The sequence below is a fragment of the Vulpes lagopus genome, chromosome 7 (assembly GCF_018345385.1).
Source record: "Vulpes lagopus strain Blue_001 chromosome 7, ASM1834538v1, whole genome shotgun sequence".
NCBI lineage: Eukaryota > Metazoa > Chordata > Mammalia > Carnivora > Canidae > Vulpes > Vulpes lagopus.
This window is the reverse complement of record NC_054830.1, coordinates 127,188,420-127,213,217: the sequence shown is the minus strand read 5'-3', so window position 1 is coordinate 127,213,217 and position 24,798 is coordinate 127,188,420. Positions and strand designations below refer to the sequence as shown.

The window sequence follows — 24,798 nt, the reverse complement described above, 5'->3', positions numbered from 1 at the left end:
CTCCTGTCCTTGCTTGACGTTACAGAAGGCACATGCTCTAGTCGTGCCTTAGCACCTGACCTGTTCTTTCAAGAAGTTCAAAACAAAACAGTGCAGCATGTAAATTTGCATTTGCCCCTGGGTTGTATTTGTTAAACCCTTGAAGATTTTCCCCTCTCTTCTTCAGGTAGATATCCTTCCCTAAATCAGACCCAGCATTTGTTTTCCCTGTGGCCAGTTTTGTCCTAGAACTTCATCTGTAGGGTAAACACGAAGTCTCATTTGATACACCTATCCCCAGTGGGTGCGTCATTATGGAAGATAGTGTCCATCTATCTGTATCATCTTCTATAATGTAGCTTAGAGAAGAAAATAGGCTCATGACATTTGTAGCTAGTAAATGTAAATAAGACCCGAGAAAAGCTCAAACTCTTTCTGTGTCCCCAAGCATTAAAGAAAAAAAAAAAAATCTGTTCTAATACAAAGGTCAGAATACAAATTCTGTATATGTGGTAGTTTGGTAGATTTTAAGCTGCAGTCATTACACTGCCTTTAAAAAAAAAAAGTCATTTAAGAGCAAAGGCCGCTGCCCTTGTGAGCAGTCTTGTTAGGAAATGTTTTTGTTTAAATGCAGCCAGGAACTCTGTTGTTGGATTTGGCTATTACTAACAATTTCAGAACACTCGTATAAAATTCACAGGTTATCTTTTGAGTTGTTTTCTTTGCTGTAGGCTTCAGTCAAAGGAATATTAAGGTTTGTGAATTAAAATGACTCGAGTTTCCAAAAATGAAGTAAGATAAGATTGGGTTTTTCTAGTTTAGAATTTACACTAATACATATTTTCTGATTTATTTATTTATTTTTGGGGGGGGGGCAGTTGTTAGATATTTGTCGGAACTCTTAAACCCTTAAATTTCGGGTGCTTTTCTTTAGGGATTGCCCTTAAATTTAAAACATCATATAGAACTTGCCATTTAAATTTAATACAAATTACGTTAATTCAGTTTGAGGTTAGTCATTAGCAAGCACAAAGAAACCAATTTTAACTATTGTGCAAACAAAGATGCCCATGACCCTGAATGAGCTGGGAGAATGACCTCTTCTCATTTTCACATTTGCAAAGACTTGGAACAGTGTCCTTCTGAAAGGAGAAAGTTAGAAAATGAGAATTAGAGTGAGCATATTTAGAGGTAAGTGATAAAGCTGCACTGGCAAAACAAGACAGACCTGTACCAGAACTCTAACATTTCCGTAATTGACACGGAGGCCCATTTTGATTCGGTGCTTGTGATAGTGGTCTTCTGAGATTCTTTCAAATGTTTTTAAGTGATACTGAAATGTGACTTACACATGATGAGTCCATCTTCTCATTTTGACTTCAAGAGTAGACACTCAGAGCTGGGAGGAACAAAATAGACTTAATGGTACTTTGACTCAGTTTAAAGATGGGGAGCCCAAAGTGAGAAGAGGTGCATGGCTGGCTGGATCACACAGCTGGGCAGGGCAGAATGTGACCTGGCTCTGTCCTCTACCTTCTAGTCCAGCTTGATTTCCTGCGGTGGTGTGGTCTGGTACTTGCCAGCGGCCCTGAAGCATGGACAGTTTTTGGTTCATGGTGTCTTTCTCTAAATCTAAAAGTTCATCATATGAATAGGTTAAGTTTAAAAGGTGGTTGTAAAATCTTCGCAGGTATTTTTAAAAATCAAGTAACTTAAAACAACTTTTTTTTTTTTTTTTTGGAGTGGTTTTACTTTGTTCACTGTGAAAGAGAACTTGCTGATGTTTCCATTGAGCATTAGCTTTGTACAACTGTCCATTCCTTCTGAAAAGCACACAGCTAAACAGGCATTTGTTGGGGAGACATTGGGTGATAGTCCCATCGAGGGCAAAGTGTCTTCCTGAAAACACTGACTTTTAAAGGATTATTGGGAGATTTTTAAAAAGTAACTTATAGGAATTTGTGAAGAATAGCCCAAATGTTAATTATGTGTTATTAAAACTTTTTGATACCATATTAGAACTCTTGAAACTTCTAGAAACTAATAAAAATGCAAGAAATCATATTTTTATGGGTTTTTCACACTTGGAATTCCACTCACTGGCTCATTTTGAGGACTATGTCTGTTGCACAAATGCATGGGAATATTGATTAGAAGATGAATAGCATTGGTGGCAAAAATGAGGACTTGGGTTGTTCCTCTAAAACTTACAAGCACAGTGAACTTCTTTATTCTTCTCTACTTCTCTACTCAACATAAATATCCCAGAATGTTGGATTTTTTAAAAATTGGGTTTATTTTGCATGATATAGTATCTGTTAAAACAGCCACATATGGGTTGCTGGGGTGTCTCAGTGGTTGAGCCTTTGGCTCTGGGTGTGATCCTGGAGTCCCGGCATCCAGTCCCACATTGGGCTCCCTGCATGGAGCCTGCTTCTTCCTCTGCCTAAATCTCTGGCGTTCTTTCTCGGTGTCTTTCATTAATAAATAAATAAATAAAATCTTAAAAAAACACACACACTTAAGAGAATTTCAAAATAGATGCTTGGATAGTATCATTCAGTTGTTTTGGTTATAGCTTTTCCACTCAGTGTTTTATCTGAGGGGGGATTTCTTCCTTATGCTGAAGCTCCAGATGCTTATCTGAGATGCTTCTTAAAAAAATTGAAAATGGAGGAGGACCAAATAAACATGAGGACCCTGAGCTAGAAGTCAAGAAACAGAAAAAAATGTACTAATTTATCCAGATAATAGAGTCAGCCATGCTGCCAAAATAGTTGACCCTGAAGCTTAGTGAAACTAAGCACACAGGCTTATGTTATCTATGTTTGGAAAATTATGCATTGTGCCCCTTTCTTACTCATTGATGTCACTGCTCTAGGTGTATTTGTTTCATAAGTTTTAAGCAAGTAGGCACTTGTCAGTTTACTGTTAACAATTCCAAACATACGGAGTACCTTTGAGGGAAAGAAATAAGTGTAGGGGTTATATTGCCAATCAGAGCATGTCTTTGGATGGAGCATGTAGTCTAAAATGACAGTTTTTCTTTTTCCATTTAGTATACTAGCATGACGATTGGATAGGGAGAGCTAGCTAGTTTGGGCTTCTGGTATATGGTATGATTTCTCACTGCAGTCAGACAAAGTGTCATAGATATGTTCTGGCTCTCTGTCCACCGGAATTGCTTAACGAAGCTTGGGGAGGCCCTGACATTTCCATGAAGAACCTTGGAAAGCAAGTCATTGTGACCTTTTATAAAATGTTTATACACACTTTGGCAAAATAAGATGGTTCAGGTGAGTCATGGTCGGAAGTGCTTGAATTAAAATAGTGCAATGAGGAGGCTTTGGAAGAACAGAGCTCAGTACATTGCTGTTTTGGCATCATTTTTCAGCACCACAGACAGCTCTGTGCATCAGGCCTTAGTTTGTCCGTGTCACTAATTGTTTGAATACCCCGCCCCCACCCGAGATGAAATCACTATTGTGAATCTATGTGTCAGAATGCTTATACAATATTAGATTTAGTGGGAGCAGGTTTTCAGCTAAGTAGATCTTAGACCTTTTTCCAGTAGACATTTGGCTTTACTTTCTACATCCATCAGTAAAGCCAAAGCAACAACAACAAAAATAAACAAAAAAACCCATCCAAGAATGAATGATGTAAAAAGAAATGAGTAAAATGCCTGTGTATCACAGCCTTCCAACAAAGAAAAGGCACTCTGGGGATTTTGTGTGTGTCTGTGTGTGTGTGTGTGTGTGTGTGTGTGTGTGTGTGTTTTAATGTGATTTGGAAAGGTCACTTGATACTAAATAAGTGGCTTTGCCTTCTTATGTCTCAGGTCAAATAATAACAACAGAGGGATGACATCTTATGACTTTCCGTTTTGCCTCCTCTCCTCTGTGGGATCAGGAATATGTCTGGGATGGAAGGAACAAGTACACAATCAAATTCAACTACCATTTAAAATCTTCAGCATCAGAAAATTTGAACATAGATTTCACTTCCATCTTTTCAACTTCAGTATACTAGAATTTCTCATATGGAAGCAATTTTAGTTGAAAGAGTTGGGTAGATTTTGAGATAGACAAACATACGATTCTAAATCAAGAAAGTCCCTTGGACCTCGATCCTCCAGGTTTTCATGGGATTTGGAAGAATCGCTGGTACATACTTTGAAGTGAATGTTTTTGTTTGATTTTGTCTTGGAAAAAGCATAATTATATAATAAGTAGCATTAAAGGAAAACACTTGCTGTTCTTTGGTATCTCTTGCAATGCGCTAAACTCCTCTTCCAAGTTAGCTTTTTAGTGATGGGTGACATAGATCTAAAGCTGGAAAAATAGAAATTAAACTTTCTCTTTGCTCACGCATCTAGGCTGCACAGAGGAAGGAGTGAGTGAAAGCAAGGGCCTTAGCAATGTCTGAAAGGCTCTGGTTGAAGAGGAGTGGCTAGGCACCCACTTTGTAAACTCTGATTTGCCTTGTGGTTCCTGGAAAGGAAAGGATGCTCACTTTCCCACTTCTACACAGAGCAAGTGGATGCTTCCAGACCACGCAGATAATATGGCATATAGCTATTATTATTCATACAATAATAATACATATAGTAAGAATAAACAGTACAGAAGAGTTTCAAAGAAATGTGATAGGCACATCCTCTCTACCTTCAGACCTATTTCTGAGGGGCAGCCACTTTGAAGTTTCTCGTATACTCTTCCAGAGTTTTCAGAATTGAATATTTAGATGTGTTTAGATACAGACAAACCTTGCTTTTATTTCCTGATAGATCTTGGAGTTTTTTCCTCCTCAGCACATAAACACCTGTCTCGTTCTCTTTTAGCACCTGCACGTGATCTTATTTTACGGATGTACTGCATTCACTGATAGGCATTTTGAGTTTTCTAGGTTTTTGCTATTATAAGCAGGACTACAAATGAACATTCTTGTGTACTTATTTTAAACTACTAATTAGAGTATGTGCATATGGTAAATATCCAGCTGTCAGATCGCTGAATCAAAGGGCGTTTGTGTTTGAAATGGAAAGGTATTGCCCACCAGCCCTTCAAAAAGGGGTTATGTTCACCACATCCTCACACATTATTCCCCCACAGCATTGTTAACCCCAGATATTAAAAAAGGGGATTTTAAATATCTTTAGCTTTTTGAAGTCTAAAAAGGTTTATTTTTCTATAAAAAACTATTTTGAAGAAAAAAAAATGTAAGGACAAAGCTCATGGCCTCATAGGTTTATTTGTAGCACTTTGTGGTGTCTGGTGGTACCTTATAATGATCTGTTGACAGATTTAACAGTCACTGTAAAGATGCCACCAAAGGCAAATATTTGCCACATTTTAATTTTTTCTTACTTAAATTCAGAGATGAAGGAAGCTGAGAGAGTAGAGGGAGGAAATCTTTAATTGGTTCTTCAAAAGGTCTCTGCTCTTGTCAGTGAGGTAGATGAGAATTACCAGTTAACTTGTAAGACTCCAAAAGATAGGGAGGCAGGGAACTTGCCTGAATTGCTTTGTTGTGTGGTGGTTAGCTCCTGGGCTGATACCGATGTTGCCAGTAGCTTCCTATATCACTTGTAATGGGACTCTCGGTCCCTTTGACTTGTGTATACGCTGTAGTAACGAAATCACTCAGGACTAATTTTCTCTGCCTGCCCGTGTGAAGATCTCTGCATTATTAATGGGTATGACACTAAATAAAGTGATCGTGGTATGTTTACAGAGCAGCATCACAAATGAATGAAGAGTGCAATTTTAGGTGTACCACAAGTGGGTTTCTGTGATCTGCCAGCTTATTTCTGGGCCACGTTTTGTACAGCTGGGGAAGAAGAGGGCTGTGGGCTGTCGTTGTCCTAAACCACATCTAGCAGGGCATGCAGAGGGAGCCTGTGCTGATTCAATTTCAGAAAGTTACTTATGGTCAGGATATGAAGTGGCTTTGTGAGGCTACTTTTGAATGAATTGCTGCTCAAGAAAAAAAATAATAGGATGCCTGCTGCTTTGGGAGTATATTTTTAACCCCGAAACTCCTTAAGAATTCTATTTATAAAACTAGCAAGTACGTGGAGGGAATTACCTGGCCCAGTATCCCACCCAGCATGGGAAAGCCCTTGATGTCATCTTCGATGAAAGTGGTCACCCACTTTTCTGCTTGCACCGTCTTCCCATGATTGGCAGTTGGCCTGTACAAGGCTGGCTGTTCCACTGCCAGACAACTCTTAATTTTAGGAAGATTTTCTTTACGTTGAGGTCAGCTCTGGTTTTATTCCTTGCATGCTCAACATTTTAAATGTTTTTGAGCTTTGCAGATCTGATAGAGGAGAAGACGGGAAGGTCCCTTTCCTTCTTGGAAGTGACATTCCAAGGACACAAGGTTGAGTTAGAGAGGCACACGTTAAGAAACACAATCCTTGCTAGTTGTGATCAGTGTTGTCAGGGGGGCTGTAAGGGCTGAGATAGAAAGTACTTGGAGGAATGGGCGGTGGTACACATCCGAGGGTAATTGGGGGGAGCATTCTCTAGGGATTTGACTTTGAAACTGAAACCTACAAGAAAAGAAGTTGTCAGCAATTGGCAGAGTCTGTGGGAACAGTTTGTGCTAAGGCCTCGGGACCAAAGGTAGTTTCCTGCACTTAAACAAATGAGAGCAAACCAGTGTGGCCCAAGCTGGGGGAGAACAGGAGGACAGTACTGGGTGGAGTGAGGGAGGATGCAGGATTCTCATACTGCAGAGTTGTGGGGCCATGATAAGGATTTCAAGCCCCTTTTTTTCCTTCTTTATCAAGTGCATGGTGGGGGAAGTCGTTAAAGAGTTTAAAGCATGGGAGAGTCATGATTTAACATACTGTTTAAGCAGACTTTTTGCTGATGTTGTGTGGAGACTGGTCTGGAGATGCTTAGGAGGTTCTCGGCCAGCCATGCCACAGTGGAAGGTGATGTTCCTGGTCGGACCTGAGACCTGTGTTGGAGGTAGAGTGTACTTCCTAGCCCTGGATGGGATGTGACAGGTGGAGACAAGGGATGTCGCAAAGACAGATCCAAGGGTTCTGGTTGGGGCAGCTGAATGCATGGTGCTGAGAAGAGGAAGACCCACAGTGAAGGGTAAGGATGGGGAGGTGGGAGTTTGTTTTGGCAGAACACATTTAAAAGGCTTCTGATTTTACAGGGAAAGCTAGGGTTCACAAGAAAAGAATGGATAAAGTCACTGAGTGAGAATAAAGATGAGAAGAAGGTCAAGCGTTGATCAACCTTAGACATCTAGAGGTTGTGTAAGGAAGAAGAGCAGAAAGAGATGGGATGAATTGTCCCTGATGTGGAGATTGCAGGATCATGAAGGAAGGTGCAGTGCTATGTATCACATGCTGTGAAGTCAGTTAAAATGGGGTTGGGAAGTGTCTTTTTGGATTTGACAAATTGAAGGTCATTGCTGACCTTGACGCAGTTTCAGTGGAGTGGTAGAGAAAGAAGACAGATTGCAGTTTCCAGTATAGTAGAATAAATTGATCCCCCCACCCTGCTTCACAGAATCACAGAGCAAACATTTAAACATTGGTTAGTTCCCCTTAAATGCCCTCCTAATTAAATAGGCCTAGTTTCCTTGAATGTTCCTGATCAGACTTACAATGTCCCTGATCATATTCTTCCGTATTTAACTCTGTTCTGCTGAATTCCCTTTTCCAAAGGGAAAGTTAGAAACGTCCCCAGGTACTTTCAGATGGAACTGTTACCTTCTTCCTTCAAAGATGCTACATGATACTGACTAGTACTGGTCTGAGATGGTCATTGTGCCATAGGAACCATCACCAAGTAAGATTCCTAAAATTGCTATTGAACCAAGAGTACCCTGTTCTGTAGCATCTTGGTTTCAGACTAGTGTTTCAGCCTCAGAATTATTTGAATCGTAATTCCAATGTTTACTTGACAAACACATGTTTCAGTTCAGAAAATGCTGTGGGATGGACTAGTTAAAGAGTTGCTCCATTGCAAGATGCAAATTCGTGCTAAACTGTGTTCCAGAAATGTGGCCAATATTAATGGCCCCACCTGATTTGCACACCTGCCACTGACACGTTTAACTCTTCTTCCCGGCTTCTGGCTAGTTGTGAGTTTGAAAAATGTGCCTTGGGAATTCAAGGCATGAGTTCATGAGCCACGGTCAGAGCTCAGAAGTAGGAACTTTTTTGCTGTGAGACATCTGCTCATTCATGATATTTGGTACAGCCTTTCAAGTAATGACAACTCTGTGAACCCTAACTATCAGCCAGCCCACGTTTCTCTACCAGAATGTCATGGAGACTGTCGGATCCCTAGCTGAATCCCCGTATACTGTGAGAGCTGTAACCTTGCGATCTCCCCGTCTGTTAACAGTATCCAAGAAGGAAACAAGACTGAAGTGTTTATTATTTTAAGCATTGTGATGTAGCCTTTGTGACCAAATGCCTTTCCTCTTAAAAATTTCGTTTTCCTGTTCAGAGTATAAAATTAATAACTATTGTATTAGAAAATTGGTAAAATAAAGAAAACGTGAGAAAGAATGTTAGTGTGGTCTCACCACCCAGAGATGACTATTATTTGTGTTCTAATGTATTTATGCAAAGTAGATGGACATGGTATTTGCTGTAGATCTGTAGAAAGAAATTTGGAATTCTTTTCATGTGGTTTTCTATGGATTTCCCCATGCCATATTTTTCCCCCATCATATGGCTATAATCAATTTAATCCTTTCCCTTACTTTGGAAGCTTAAAAAAGTAGAAAAAACCCTGTTTAAAATAATTTTTAAAAAAATTTTATTTTTAACTAGTCTCTGCAGCCAATGTGGGGGCTCACACTTAAAACCCGGAGATCAAGAGTCACAACACCGTCTGTCCCCTGTCTGAGCCAGCCAGGTGCCCCTAAAATCATTTCTATAATGAGGACTGTTGCAGATGAACTTTTGTGAGCATCTCTGATGATTTCTTAGGGGAAAGATTGCCAGGAGAGAAGTTACTGAGGATATTATTTAAGACAATTCACAGTTTCTAAGTTGTCCCCCAAAAGTTTGTATCAGTCCTTTCATTTTTAAAAAAGATTTTATTTACTTATTCATGAGAGACACACACAGAGAGGCAGAGATATAGGCAGAGGGAGAAGCAGACTCCCTGCAGGGAGCCCTATGAGGGACTTGATTCTAGAACCCTGGGATCATGACCTGAGCCAAAGGCAGATGCTCAACCACTGAGCAACCCAGCTGCCCTTGGTGCTTTCATTTTTAAAGTGCTTACAAACCATTTCATTAAGAAACCCATTATAGCATTTTCTGGAGGTCTAGGTAAAATATACTGGTTAGTATTTGGCTTACTGTACTACCTCGAGAGTCTGGGAATTTACTTGTCTATAGTTGGCCTTGTTTTCCTACGTCCCCATGATCTTGGTTTCTAAATCACTAGCTAATCAGGTTTGTAAAAGCATATCCCTGTTTAACAATTAAAGTTATGCAGGAACAGTGTGAGAGCTGGTATTGGAAGGTAACTTTGTTCCCAGTCTTTTTAATTATAGGAAACTGTACAAATCATAATTTCTGAAATTTTTCTCTGTAAACTTTCTCATTGAGCAGAGCAATCAGGCCCTCCTTGGAGTTGTTTGCTGTTTTTCTGCAGCAGAGCCTCGTGGCTTTGTGCACTGCCTCTGGAGCCATTCTGTCTGGGCTCATACCCAGCTCTGCCACTAATTAGCTGTGTGACCTTGGACAAGTTACTTAATCTCTCTGTACTTTGGTATCCTTGTTTATAAAATAGGGAATAGAGAGTATGTCTCTCATCGGGTTCTTTTTTTAAAATTTTTTTTAATAAATTTATTTTTATTGGTGTTCAATTTACCAACATACAGAATAACACCCAGTGCTCATCCCGTCATCTCATCGGGTTCTTATGAGGATTATGTGAGTTAATAAGTATAAATACCAAGCACTTGGAACCCTGGCTGGCATGGTAAGCGCAATTTCGACGTCGGCTGATGGTTATTGTTAGCTATTTTGGAGTTTGTTGGGGTGAAGGGAAGCAATTGGTGCTTAGCCTCTCTGGACTTTAGAAAATAGTGATGATTGGTTGATTGGCTGATTTTTACAAGTCTTATGAATGGGAACAGGAAAAAAAAAGTTGGGCATTTGAGCAGTGTTCATTAGTTTAACTATCTAGAATGTGTGTTCATTTTTTTTTTTTTAAATACAAGCTTTGATATCTACTGAGGGCAGCCAATATTATTTTTAACTGAGTTCCTTCACATGCTCCCTTTGGGCACATTGGCTCCCTGAGAAGGTAAGTGTTCATTTTGGCTGTTAGGTTTCAGGTCTGTTAACCAGTGTCAAACTGCTCTATAATGTTATGGCTAACGGTTTTTACCAAAATAGCCATTTCCCCCATGAACCTACCATCTATTTGGCTTCATGCTGAAAAGTAAAGCTGTTTGTGAGCTTCATTAACTCCTTCAGGCACCCAGGCCCTAGCTGATGGCATCTCCTCATCACTAATTAGGACCCTGGTGACTTAAAAGAGTTAAGTGAGGTGCTCTGAAACATAAGCAAAGGGAATAATTTGGATAATGGAAAGTTCTGGTATTAACCCCCTGCTTAAAGGATGCGAGGTAGTAAACAGCCAAAGGCATGCGTGTAAAGGACTGTAACTGACAGTATTTCTTTCCATATTCACTGTTGGGCTACAGGACATGGAAATCAAAACACTTGCTTTTTTCTGCACTGCGTTTGTCTTTGGCAAGAGTTTGGTTTAGTAGGTCACCACTCCCTGCCACACTGCTTGGAGAGCAACATTCTGAAGGAATGGAGAATTTTTGTGTACAAATATGACAAGTATCTTCGGGTTCAGTGATTGGATTGACTTTTTCTCAGAGAGCTTACATCTCTCCTGTTCCATGTCAGATAATGATTAGTTGAGTCTGTATTATGCCAGGCTCTTTTTGAACAATGTGTTATTGATGGGTGAGTTTTGGACTTTGCTTTTTGAATCTATAAAGCACACTAGGATTCAGACATGATGAACACTGAACCAAACTGTTGTTGACAAGTTTTAACAGCTGGTGTTCTATAGCAATCATTTGTCCTTTGCTTTCTGGATTATTCTGAGCATGTTTGCCCAATAATGTATTTATCCATAGTGGTTTTGTCCAGTAGGTGTCAAGATGGAGTTGTTTCCAAATCATCTGACTATTGACATTTGTATGGTCACTGAGGTAGCCTTCTTTCCTTCTGAAAGCTTTGGTCTTCCTAGGGAGTTCTATGTAATAGTTGTATATTAGTTTTGACACAAACATTGAATTTTGGGGAGGAGGCATTAAGCACTAAAACACTATCATGTGTTTCTCATGGTTTGGACCTTGGGTAATTGTTTCCTCAGATTAGAGTCTCCTGTGGTGAGGGTGCAAAAATACGTGAGGACCAAATGCTTACACTGCTTCATTTTTTGCTAAGTGGCTAAGGGATATTGTGTCTTACTATTGAATTTATTCTTAAGGTCAGGGATTACTTAAAATATTGAAAAATAGAAATTAGGCTGAGTGTTACTGAAGCAGCAATATAAAAGTGATGGCTGTGGGGGTTAGAATCATCACTTCATGCTTTTTCAAAGGCCTTAGACCTCTAGATATATGCCCAAGCAAAGCTTTTACTGAGAACCTGTTTATGTGGATTTAGCCATGCAATTTTAAGGCTAAAAGTTTTGGTTTTTAGAAACTTGCCATAGGTCGATTTTTGTATTGGTAACTCTTCCCCTACTTGAGAGAAACATCCTTGTATCAAGGAGCATGAAATGCTGTCTGTTGAAATGAGAATAGCTTGAGTTACATTTATTTAGTTAAATATGCTGTTAGTTGAAAGCTTTAGCTCAGGCTTCAACCTGTGGCTGATGTTTCAAAAGTTAACGCTGCTGTTGGAAAATACTTTGAACTTCTACTTCTTTCTCATTAATATTTCAGTCCAGAACTTCACTGTTTGTTCTCATTTGTCAATATCAAAAAGGATACTTAATGAAAGTGCATTTGGCCAGACTTTCACAAATTAAGCAGTAACGATACAAAGAGAAATCCCTAATGTGCTTGTTTTGTTGGGGTAGGGGGGAGGAGGAGGGAAACCATAGCACTTGCATTTAGGGATGAAAAATATTTTTAAAAAATAGTCTCGATTTGGAGCTGATTGACTGGTTCTTACATATTTCTTGTGTCATTTTAGAAAGGTTCCATCTTCTTTATTTTCTTTTTGTTCTTCAGCGAATCTATTTTACATGATCTCTTTTATCCCTTTGTGACAACTGTACCTACTTGGCAGTTATTGGACTTTGGCCGTGTTTCTGCTTTACACCTCGGATGCATCTCCTGGGTGTTCCTCGCATTGGGGGATGAAGATCAAGCCCACTTGCTGTTGTGTTCACGATCTTTGCTTGGTCTGATCCTCTGTACGCCAATTGCTTCACTGGCAGCTAAAATTATTTCAAAATCATTTATCCAAATCCATCTCATTGTAGCCTTATGTAACTGGCCACAGAGGGAAAGCGGATGTGCGTGTAGGACTCCATCCCTCAAACCTGTGTCAGAACATCCTGTGTGGAGACCACACAGCACAGTCAGCAGCAAACGTGTGTCCAGTAGCAAAAGGGCTTCTCTGCATCATTGTGCGGGAGCGCATGTGGCCACAAGGAGATGCTCACTGAGATGCCAGGTGGGATGAAGGCTCATTTTCAGGACCAGAATTAGGACTGGTTGCCACATGGGAGTTCACCAAGCAATTGCAAAGGGAGAGGCTTGGGAGGCTGGTGGGATGGAGCTGAGAAGCTTAGAGAACCTCTGTGAGGTGTGCTCTAGCTGCATTCCCAGGCTGAGGGTGAATTTTTGCTAATTTCCTCTGTCCTCTAGAGGTATAGGGATAACCTGTACATTTCCAGTGAGGTCAAAGCAGTCAATGATCCTAGTCCTCTTTTTTCATAACCACAGTGAGGGGCATTACAGTGAAGTGCTACAAATGTGTCCCTCTTTACTGAGGAGATAAGAAGGGCAGGATTTTAAAATCCTCTCATTGACTTTTTTTTTTTTTTTGTATTTTTTAAAGATTTTATTTATTTATTCATGAGAGACACACACAGAGAGAGGCAGAGACAAAGGCAGAGGGAGAAGCAGGTTCCTCGAAGGGAGCCTGATGCAGGACTCAATTCTGAGACCCCAGGATCATGCCCTGAGCCAAAGGCAGACACTCAACCACTGAGCCACCCAGTCATCCCTGGCAAGTATGGTTTCTATAAAGGAAAGTCTTCTGCATGACCTAGGTCCTCAGGCTCCCTGCCGGATCTTGCATTTCTGGGATTGAGGTGAAATGGCGTACTGGAGTTAGACTTAGGTCTTCCCAGGCGGGTCGAGTGGCTGTAGTAGAAACTACTTCCATGGGAAGTCTGAGAACCCCAGAGCTCAAGGTCCTGCCCGTAATGGGAGGCTGGTCCTGTCTGTTCCTTGATGCCCCGTAACTTGGGCTTGGGAAGCTAGGCTGGTGGTGGTGTCAGGCTCAGGACACCATGGCTGTGGCTGGCCTCAATCAGGGAAGGGAGGCTCACTTGTTTCATACTTTGCAGCAAGTGTTGTATAGTTGACTATTCTCTACCTCCATATTTTACCAGAAAAAAAAAAAATCACACATGAAGCTGGGAAGCAGTAAAGAGTGTTGGGTTTTCTCTTTAGGTCTGGATTTCCAGAATTTTTCTTTAAGTCTGGAATGAATAATTGATTGATTTGCTTATTTCTCTTCCCTCTTGATTAAAATTCCGTTTCCTATAGATAATCGTCACCCCTCCTAGCTGCCTGTTGGCCCTTTCCCCCTTACCATTCTCACAGGCCTCCTCCTTGCCCTACATTGGCTTACCTAGCAAAGGGCTCTCCTGACCAACCTCCTAGGGTTCCAGGGAGGGAACTGACTCTTCTTCCACCCCCTCCTCCCTCCCTTCCTCCCAGTGGACTCACAGGATCCTAAAGACATTTCCTTCTTAGTGCCTTTTGCATTACCCCTGCTTTCTGGTGACTTTCTCAAATACCTCAGTTCTGTGCTTCCTGAACTTTAACTTTTTCCTGGTCCTCCTACAATGTCTACTCTATTTACATTTATTTACTATTTTATATTTATGTTGTTTATATTATATGCTATATTTCATATTATATTGTGGTACTATAATGTGCAATGTATTACATATAATATATAATATATATAACATATTTTGATGCTTCTACAATATGTACTTCTGTATTACCCTGTGACAATATTGCTATATATAATCATAAAATATATATCATAGAACATACTAAGTAAAACCTAACACAGTAATTATATGTTGTATATTACACAATGTTATATAAAATATTTATATAAAATATTTATATAAAATATATTAGAGTAATAGTATATGTTATATATTATTTATATTTGAATATTTAGACTATTATTTTTAGTATTTTTCTTTTTAAGATTTTTTTTGAGAGAGAGAGCATGTGTGCATGTGGGGGAAGGGGCAGGAGGAGAGGGAGAATCCCAAGCAGACTCCCCACTGAGGGAGGACCCTGAGATCATGACCTGAGCTAAAATCAACAGCCAGACACTTAACCAACTGAGCCATCCAGGCTCCCTGATTCAGTATTTTTTTTTAAATTAATTCCCTTCTTTGAGTTTCATCTTAAGTAATAATATCCGTGAAATTATGGATTGTAGTGTAATATTGCATATGTTTTTAATATACAGTACATTAACACTGTAAGTAAAGCACAGAATCATCTCAGAGAAATATGTAAAGCCCCTTTCAGGAATTTCTACCTTGCTTCTTATCCTCATCATTTTTAATGCACATTAATGCTTGATCTCTCTCCCCTGCACCTCATTTCTTTCTGGTGGTCCATCGTCCCCACAGCAGGAATGTCTTCCCCAAAGGTACATCTGAGCCTGTCACATCACGTTCCGTGGTCCTCTGTTGTTGTCAGGGTGACAGCTTTAATGTACATGCGTCATAACTCAGCTCTTGTGGTCTGGCCTTCATCTGCCTGTCAGCCCCACTCAGCCATGGTCTTGGCCCTGAATATATCTCTTCTGCTCTGGCAATACCCAATTGCTTGCATTTCCTGAAAGATACCACTCTGTTCCATGCCTCTGGGCCTGGAATACCTTTCCCCTTTATTTGTCCCAATCCTGGTGGTGGGTGAAAATTCACCCCAAGAATCCTGCCAGGTAGCCTTCCCTGCTTCACCTCCTCGTGAGTCTGATGGACCTGCACTCCTTTCTCCGGCTGCCCTGGGGCTGAACACTGTGATGATGAGCCCTGGTATGAAACAGAACTCAATTTGAACCCAGGTTTTCCTAACTTCTTCCCAGTGACTTCTGACAACCTCTTAGCCACTCTGAGCTTCAGTTTCTCATCAAATGGGGAGAAGAGGGCATAGCTCGTGAAATGGCCGTAAAGATTATACTGGGATTGCATGCTTTGCCCAGTGCTAGACAGCAATCACACGAGCTGTAGCCTTCTTGTTGACTTTGTTGTCTTTGCCATCATTAATCATGACCTTTGTTAGGACTGGACGGGTTTGGGGACAGTCAGGGTGCAGGAGAATGGTGAAGCATCTGGTTTAATATGTAGCCTTCGGTGCCGTGGAGCGGAGGCATTAATACAGCAGCGTGCATCCGGCTCTGAGTCCTGCCTCAGCTGGCAGCTCCCGGAGGGCAGGTGCTGTTGTCTGATCCTGCTGTACATTCCCAGGCTGAGCGGTCCAGGTAGCACACCTGAAGTATCTGCATGTAGGGATCTGTTAAAAAAAAAAAACAAAATTCAGCCAGGTAGATCTGAAGATCTAAATGGCATTATTAAACGGTTCATGATTCAGATGCAATGAAACGTCGGGACGCCTGCACCCCGATGTTTCTATCAGCAATGGCCACAATAGCCAAACTGTGGAAGGAGCCTCGGTGTCCATCGAAAGATGAATGGTTAAAGAAGATGTGGTTTATGTATACAATGGAATATTACTCAGCAATTAGAAACGACAAATACCCACCATTTGCTTCAACGTGGATGGAACTGGAGGGTATTATGCTGAGTGAAATAAGTCAATCGGAGAAGGACAAACAGTGTATGTTCTCATTCATTTGGGGAATATGAATAATAGTGAAAGGGAATATAAAGGAAGGGAAAAGAAATGTTGGGAAATATCAGGAAGGGAGACAGAACATAAAGACTCCTAACTCGGGGAAACGAACTAGGGGTGGTGGAAGGGGAGGAGGGCGGGTGTTGGAGGGGAATGGGTGACGGGCACTGAGGTGGACACTTGATGGGATGAGCACTGGGTGTTTTTCTGTATGTTGGTAAATTGAACACCAATAAAAATTAATTAAAAAATAAATAAATAAATAAATAAATAAATAAACGGTTCATGAATCAGGCAGCATCCCATCCAGCAAGTAGAGGGGAGCTCCCAGGGGCTGTGCAGAATGGTAGGTTTTTCAAGGTAGAGAGGGAATTAGCAAGGAATGCATTGCTTTAGGCAAGGTCTCCCTCCTAAGGGGAGTGGAAGGGGTCTGTGAGCGATTATTACTAGGAAATTCTGGTTTAGCTAGTTGAAGGTTGTGTGGCGGAGGGGGATGTTGAAATTGCATTTAGGTTAGGTACTAGGTCTGGGTTTGCTAACACAGGGCTTTAACATAAGTGATGCCATTTCGGGCCTCTGGTTTTCTTTTTCTTTTCTTTCCTTTTCAAAAAATATCTTATTTATTTATTCTTGAGTGACAGAGAGAGAGAGGCAGAGACACAGGAAGAGGGAGAAGACCCCCCTCCCCAGGGAGCCTGATGCGGGACTCGATCTCAGGACACTGGGAACATGGCTGGGCCAAATACAGATGCTCACCCACAGACCCACCCTGGTGCTGGGCCTGTGGTTTTCTTCTTAACTGTTCATACACTTACTGTGATCTCTGTGACAGTCAACTAAGTCATCCCTGTGTCTTTGTCTTTGAAATGGGAACAGCCATAGCTACTTCTGCTTCTGAGTCTACTGACAGATAATTGACCATGTATGGGAAATAAGGTATCTTAGAAGAGATCGTAAGGGCCATAGAATACTAACAATAGTTTAATAAACATGCTTTATCGTAGCATAAGCTCTTTCTACTCAGTGGTATTTTTCTATTCATAATTTCTGTACCACTCAAAAAATTTAGCTTTCACTATTTGTAATTCAGCTTGACTCTGTATTAAAAACTACATTTATTAGGGGCACCCAGGTAGCTCAGTGGTTGAGCGTCGGCCTTTGGCTCAAGTCATGATCCCTGGGGCCCTGGGATCGAGTCCTGCATCAGGCTCCCTGCAGGAAGCCTGCTTCTCCCTCTGCCTGTGTCTCTGCCTCTCTCATGAATAAATAAATAAAATATTTTAAAAATAATTAAAAATAAAAACTACATATTAAAGTGAGTAAAAGTGTACTTAGATATTGAGACAGAGACCTTGCCAACAGCCATGGGGGACACTGGCTGCTGAGTTTTAATCTGTTTCTTGTAGAGGAGAGCACAGACCAAAGAGCAAGGCCAGATCTGTTCAAACTGATCCAAGACTGGATGGGTGCCAATTATGACTTTTCACCAACTTTTCCCCTCATTTTAATGCTAAAAAACATGCCCAGAAGTGGAGATTTAGTATGCAAATGAAATCTACCAAGTAGGAAGCAGCATGTACTGTTCAACTGCACCTGTGCACCTGCACCCAGTTTCCTGGGATTGCCCTTACCCTGTGTTCTTGGGTATCACTCAGTTTCCGCATCAGCCCCTGTGAAACGTTCCCTGACCATCATTGGGGAGTCAGCCCCACACCTTTGTCGGGACTGTGTTTCCCTTCAGCTGCACCTGTTGACCCAATTATGCCTTGCCTGTGCCTTTAAATTTTGGGTCCAGCCTCGTGTCTACAGTTGGGTCCAAGGACCCCAGTCTGGTGACCGTGTCATTAGTTGAAGTTGTAGCTGTGTATTTGTTTCTATTTTTAGTAGTTGTATCTATAGAGACAAATCTTGTACATTTGGCTGAAAGATGTGGAAGTGATTCTCTGCAGTTCCAGTAGGGCTCCGGATCCATTTTAGGAGGTTGGGAATCAGGAGGCTCTAATAGGTGATAGGTTAGCTTCCAATACTTGTGTTTGATGGCAGAGCCTTTCTCTTTGAGGCTCACTGTTCCCTGAAAGATGATCGATTGCAGAGTCTCCCACTGCAATTATCCTCTTTGACTTCCTGATCCTTACAAAACACCCTCTGACTTTTTCAGCTCATCTCAGACATCCTCTTCTCTAGGAAGCCTCCTTTGATTACTTCAGTCACTTGATTCTCTTCCTTTATTGAGCAGTGTTTGCATTTATTGTCATTCTGTATAATTGAGTGTCAAAGCCTCCTTGAGTTTTTTGTGTGCCCATGCATGACCTCTCAAGGGCATATTTTTGCCACCAAGCTGCATGACAGGCTGCACTGTTGTAGGCTTCTATCCATTGCTCTTGTGGAATTGAACCAGGGTGTGGGTGAGACTGTCAACACAAAATGAACACACCTTTTAGAATTTCTAAGAGAGAAAGAGACTCTTTTTCTTTTCTTTTCTTTTTTTTTTTTTTAAGAGGGAGTGTGCAGGGGTGGGGGTGGAAGGGAGAGAGAGAGAGAGAGAGAGAGAGAGAGAGAATTCCAAGTAGGCTTCCCACCCAGCATGGAGACCCATGTGGGACTCAATCTCACAACCCTGAGATCACGACCTGAGCCAAAATCAAGAGTCAGATGCTTAACCAATGAGCCACCCAGGCGCCCAGAGAGGAAGTGACTTTTATTCGAGCTCATATTAGGACAGCTGCCCAGGATACACAATGTTCATAAAGAAGAGAGTGCTCAGGCAAGGGAACATTTCTGTGGGGTTATATACATTCATTTTTTTTTTTATATAAAAAGTTACAAGTCATTAGACAAAGGACATTTCAGAAAGTTACCTTAAGTTTCTAGTATATGCAGGACTATGTAATTTAATATTATGGAAACCAGGGAAGTTTCTTCCTTTTTCTTATCTTTTGTGTTCAGATTGCTCCTTTTTGGTTATTATTTTAATGAAGCAGATACACAGTGTGTATTTGGGGCAGAAATAGAGCCCATGCTTTGATGTTTTGCAGAGTCATTTTTGACCTTGGTAAATATTTAAGTATAGCTTTCCCTGGGAACCCAGGAGAAGGGTCCACAAACATGAAAAGCTGAAAATTTCCTTTATCAATACCTATCTGTTGATTGCACAGATTCTTCTTTAACCTGGAAAAATATGAGAATGTTCATAGATCTGGAGAATTGTACTTGCAAGATAATATAGACTATCAATCTATTAATAGGTGAGCCATGAGATTGATCTTCTCTTGTGTATATAACTTTTCCCATATTTTAATCATGGTTTAGAATGAGGCTTTGAAAATATTGTGCGGTGGAATTGAATAGAAGGCCATGGAATATGGTTTCCTTTATTAAGAATCTGCAGTAAAGTCTTTGCCTTCTATGGCTCTTAAAATGGGTTTTCCCATCGGGTGTCAGGGTGACCCAGTCAGTTGTGTGTCTAACTCTTGATTTTGGCTGGGGTTGTGATCTCAGGGTGGTGAGATCAAGCCCTGTGTCAAGCTCAGCACTGGGTGTGGAGCCTGCTTGAGATTCTCTCTCTCTCCCTCTCCCTCTGTCCCTACACTCCCCCTCCCCTGTTCATGCACATGTGCGCTTGCTCTCTCTCAAGGAAAAATAGGTTTTCTTAGCTTTTTAGTTAGTAGGTGACTGTCATTGGCATCCATCATATTTCCAAGTTGGCTGTCTTCCTTGATCCTTTGTGTGATAGACAGCCATTTGAGAAGTTTAGTAAATATGGTAAATTGTTGTTTATGGTGCATATTTGCCAGCCTGAATTGGAGTTCTCATTGTCTGATGTGTAGGTGTCTACAGGAGATTATTGCCATCTCTGAGGACAAAAGTAAGTCCCTGGTCTTATGTTCATTCACATGTTGGCATTTGTGTTCTCTGGGTTCACATGCTCACACTAACAGACCCATATAACTGCCTTCAGACAGGGGGCAGAGATGCCTCTTTCTCTGGAGGTTAAGAGAGAACGCCAACAGAGAAAAAGCACCTGGGAGACAGTTCCTTTCTCAGGAATCTGTAGTTCTCATGTTTAATAAGAGACTTTTAGTCCCTCGTCCATTTTTGCAGCTTCCTGCCATAAAACAAACAGATAGATGGCAGCTGCTCTCAAAAATGCCTGTCATGTGTCCATCTCTGGAAATCAGCCACTCCCAGGATAGCAGCTTGCTTCTGTTCAACTCATGTGATTGGAGCTGCTCATGTTCTGAGCCTGTGCCTGGGCTGTTTGTGTTTAGTGTCACGGTTGAATGTGTGAGCCTTCTTGAGTCTAGCAGTTGAGATTAATAGGAACAAATGCATGTCCTGGTAAAGTGTTTTCTAGTCTTCCTGGGTGTTAAGCTACAGTAATCAATCTGTGACATCCAGTGGAAGGACTGTGTCTTTGGGTTTTGTGCCATTATAGTAAGGGGTTGGCTAGGTTTTCTTAGTAAAGTCTCCTGTTCCTGAATTGGAGCCTCGAGGCTACAATGAAGTCTGCATGTGTCAACTCTGAATTTGGTAATTACCTCCTATAGTATTTGGGGATTATCTCAAAAATTAGATTTGACAACAAAGGTAATGATGAGACGAAGTGATATTCCTTAGGGAATATACTGAAGATTGACTGCCTGAGGAGAAATACGGTCTTAGAAGAGAAGGTGAGGCGAAGGCAAGATAATGGAAGACTTAATAAACATCCTTAATGCTTTTGAGTGGGCATGGGATGGGAAGAGAAGACCACAGACATGACTAATTGATGAACAGGATAAGAGAGAAGACAGGGTTTGTTAGCTACAGCTTTATGACTATTCCTTGGAAAGGTAAAAGCACTAATATGTATCTAAATAGGCAATATGTGTCCCATACTCCCTATGAACAGGCACAGTGCTAAGTATATGTATACATATTGTCTCATTTAATCTAGATTGTGATTCTTTTTTTATAGATTATAATTCTTATTTCAGCTAGTGAGTAGCAAGATTGAGCCTGAAATCCACATCTCTACCTTTGCATTTTCTTTTCTTTTGCAACCGCAGCCTTTACTGCTTTCAAATGATTTCACCTGGAATATTCGAGAAAAGCACCATCTTCCATGTCCAGTTAGTAACCACTGTAACAAAGTAATCATGTGAAACTGACAATGCTCAGACATTTAGTTTACTTTAATAAATATAAAGGAAGTCATTTCTTCTGAATTTTACATGATTCCAGTTCACCCAAGTTGATGCAAGGAGACTGTGGTAGAACCATTTTTATCCATAACTAATTGTCCTGTATAATATGTTTTATTGAGTCCTTTCCATCGGTCTCTACATGGGTGTTCAGAAAGACCCACAGAGATGGGGTTGAAGCCAATATTTAATGATCCGCAAAGGTGAGGTAGAAGATCACTGAGGACTATAATAAAACCCAGATGGTGCCTGAGCCTGCACTGTACTTTGGGATTCCCACCTTAGCCCCTTATTCAGATCGGACAACTTCTTCACATATTTCCCTAATGGAGCTACATACATCTCAACCAAACCACATGGCATGGTGGTCCAGGGAAAGATTCTTGGGAAGGAGATATGGATGATTCTAGCTGGATGTGGCAAATAGGTTTCCTCTCTTAACTCCTCTCAGTTGTTGGTCACTGTCTGTAGTAGCATGGAAGTGAGAATGATTCTTTAGCCCCCAGAAGGGCCAGACTGGCCAAGACCTTGATTGGTTACTTATAGCTGCCATGAGGAGAGGATAGGGAAGTGAGTGACAGCCTGGGTAACACATACTTGCCATCCCTTTTTTGCTACCTGACACATATCATTCATGTTTCCTTCTCTGTGCAGATAAACTCTGAAGCCTTGAATGAAGAAGTTACTCCATTTCAAAAGTAACCGTTAAGGAAACTGTCTTCATTATGCTGTTTGACGTGCACAGATTGGTTCGTGTTTTAAGAATGAATGAATGATTTTTTAAAAGATTTTATTTATTTGAGAGAGAGAGAGCGAGCACAAATTAGGGGGAGAGGGAGTGGAAGAGGGACAACAGAGAGCCTGATATGGGGCTTGATCCCAGAATCCCAGGGCTATAACCTGAGCCGAAGGCAGATGCTTCCAACTGAGCGATCCAAGTGCCCCCTGGAAGGTTCTTTGTGATCTGATCTCTCCCACCCCTTCAGCCTCATAATTTGTTAAGGGCAGCCTGTCCTACCCCTGTATACAGACATGCAGACCCCCCATTGGAGCCTTCCTTAACTCTTGGGAGAAAGCCTTGCTGTTCTTTCAGTTTTCTGTGTATATGCTACACCTTTTTTTCTGGAATCTACTACTTTCATCCATCTGCCTTTGGATCCAGTTCAGGTCTCTCTCTCTGGCAAGCTTTTCCTGACCTAGTTTGTCCTTCTCCTATGTTAGCATCATATAATATACCAGTACTGATCTACTACTCTTATAAGTCATGGTGAGGATGCCCCGGGTAATATTTGTTCAGTCTTTTCTGTGTGTCAGGGACCATGTAAGGGCTGTACTTGGGTTATCTTGTAATCATTTAATAACTTAGTGAAGTAGGATTATGATCTTACTGCAGAAAGTGAAGTAGACAGAAGTGACTGGCCCAGGAGCACAATCGCTCAAGTGTGGTTGAGCCTTTTCAACAGAACTTAAACGGTTGTTTATAGATTTTGGTCTCCTGACTTGTGAGCTTCTGGACATCATGGACAATTTTGTTGATTTTGTGTCTCTACTATGGTCTGACCTGTAGTATAGGCTCAAAATGTTTGCCCCATAAAATTTGAAATCTTAGTTATGATAGGCTAAGCAATCTTTTTGTTTTCTCTCCAAATTTTAGAGTGTAGGAATATACAATAAACTGGTTTCTTTTATTTATTTTTCCTCAGATTTGTGTGTATTCTCTGCCAATTTAACAATCACGTATCCTCAGTATCACATCTTGGCAGTAGTCTTACTTTTGAATTTAACATGTTCAAAAGGAATAGGGAACTTTAAAATTCCTGCCGTCTGAAGGATTGAGCGGGGTTTCTTTCTCTGATTCTTAATTGCTGTGTCCTTAATATAAACATTAAGGAATTTAAGGGACAGGTGATGTCATATATATAAGGTAAAGACCTAGGTGGTTAAGTGACCACAAATAGATTATTTCTGCCTGTCAGAATTCTTATACCACAGAATCTTCCCTCTATTTTTTTAAAGATTTCTTTCATTCATTCATTCATTCATTCATTCATTCATTCATTCATGAGAGACACACACAGAGAGAGGCAGAGACATAGGCAGAGGGAGAAGCAGGCTCCGTGCAGGAAGCCTGATGTGGGACTTGATCCCGGGACTCTGGGATTGTGCCCTGAGCCAGAGATAGACACTCAACTGCTGAGCCACCCAGGTGTCCCTCTCCTCTCTATTTTTAAAAAGGTTTTATTTATTTATTTGAGGAAGAGAGAGAGAGAGAGAGCGAGTGAGCGAGCACACACAAGCTGGGGGGAGGGGCAGAGGGAGAAGCAGGGAACCCAACTTGGGGCTGGATCCCAGGACCCCGAGATCATGACCTGAGCCAAAGGCAAATGCTTAACCAACTAAACCATCCAGGTGCCCCAATTCTACCTTCTATGTACCACCACTGATTTATCAGCAAGGTTGGTGGTTCTTTTTTTTGATGGGGAACCTTCCTTGAGAAGAAGTACGTGGGGCTTTACTTTCTACATTCCTTACTTTCTACATTCTACCTTTAGGATCAATCAATACTTATATGTCAGGCCAGTTGGTGATCATGGGATCCAGTCATGACTGGATATGTGTCACTTCCCATTGTGTTAGGGTAGAAAAATGGACCTCCTATGGGTTCCGGAGAAAACCAAACTTCATTGTGCCCTGATTATTTCCCTTTTAATGAAACAGTAAGAAAAAAATACCTGACTGATTTAAATTCAAAGCATACAAATTGATAAGGTTTAAGCTTTATTACAAATCACCAGTACCAGCCCTGACTGATGGGTCTGACCGTGTAGGTGTTCCGAGCTGGGAGTCATGATTTGGACTTAATTACAGTTAATTACAGGCATGGCTAGTTGTAACAGACTTGACGCTTAATGTTTTATTTCGTTGTGTTGTTTTTAAAATCAGGAAAGTAACTATTAATATAACAGCGCATGGCAGCCACAGAAGAGTAAAGTAGAATGTTTTTTAAAAAGGAAGTTTGGGGAATTAAACACTAAGCTACAGTGTAGTACACTTTTCTTAACCTTGACTGTCACCAGGCTGGGTTTAATGTGTTTCGTAATGCTCCATTGGAACTAACTTGAGAAAAATTTCAAATTAAAAAAAAGATCTAAAAAAATTATTCCCTGTGGTTTGTACTTTGGGCTTTGGGCTCTCATATCCTGGGCCTCTGGGATGTTTACCCAGTTGCCAAGACTGAGCACTTAAGCTCCAAGAATCATTCTGGAGACTCCTCCTTCACATCTTCTTCCCTGGTTTCAGTTCCAACAGATCCTTTTGTTGTCCGCCAGAAAGGAAAGAAGAAAGGCCCGGAGCCCCATGCTGGGAGGGAGACCTAGAGGAGCTTCCCGGACATTTCAGAAGTGGTTCCTTCCCAGAGGCTCCCTTGCTTTCTGCCTGTCAGCAGTAGGGCTCTTTTGAGATAAGAGAGATCTTA

The 24,798-nt window shown here is 41.0% G+C and overlaps 1 protein-coding gene across 2 annotated transcripts in view; it reads left to right on the top strand.

The window, feature by feature from the left end:
* Positions 1-24,798, top strand: part of KCNN2 (potassium calcium-activated channel subfamily N member 2) — a 142,793-nt gene that overhangs the window by 3,090 nt on the left and 114,905 nt on the right. The window lies entirely within an intron of this gene.